Genomic DNA, 753 nt, shown 5'->3' on the forward strand with positions numbered 1-753 from the left:
CAGGCGTGAGCCACCATGCCCGGCCAGACAAATGTAATTTTTGCTTCAACTGTTGAACATAATTTAGAATACTCAAGAGGAAAAAGACAATCTATTGTATTGTTCTACGTGTTTGCTCTTTTGTTCTTTTCCCTGCCGGACCTTGATTATGGATGAAAGGCCTGAGTGGATAACTAGGCCTCTTCTAAATCACTCTGGTGGGGAGGGGAAGGAGTACTTCATTACAGCCTAGCAAGGGTGGAGATCTAGGCTTTCCACTTGGCCTTTGCTGATGGGGATGAGGGTGGGGCTGGAGTAGAGGGGCTATGGTCTAAAGGCTGTCTGTCAGCTGGGTGCGGTGTCTTATGCCTGTAATCCCAGCACTTTGGGAGGCTGAGGCAGGCGGATCATCTGAGGCCGAATGAGAGGCTGAGGCAGGCAGGAGAATTGCTTGAACCCGGGAGGCAGAGGTTGCAGTGAGCCGAGATCATGCTACTGCACTCTAGCCTGGGCGACAGAGTGAGACTCTGTCTCAAAAAAAATCAAATCAAATGAAAGATAAAAATAAAAAAACAAGGCTGTTCGTCTTTCTAGGCTGTTTATTTTCTTGTCCTTTGACTACAGAAAGCAGACTTGCAGGACACCGTGGTTCATGCTTATAATTCCAGCACTTTGGGAGGCTGAGACCAGAGGATTGCTTGAGCCCAGGAATTTGAGATCAGCCTAGGAAACAGCGAGACACCCATCTCTACAAAAAAAAAAAAAAAAAAAAAA

The sequence above is a fragment of the Rhinopithecus bieti genome, unplaced genomic scaffold, assembly GCF_001698545.2.
Source record: "Rhinopithecus bieti isolate Rb0 unplaced genomic scaffold, ASM169854v2 scaffold_41644, whole genome shotgun sequence".
In the NCBI taxonomy this organism is placed as follows: Eukaryota; Metazoa; Chordata; class Mammalia; order Primates; family Cercopithecidae; genus Rhinopithecus; species Rhinopithecus bieti.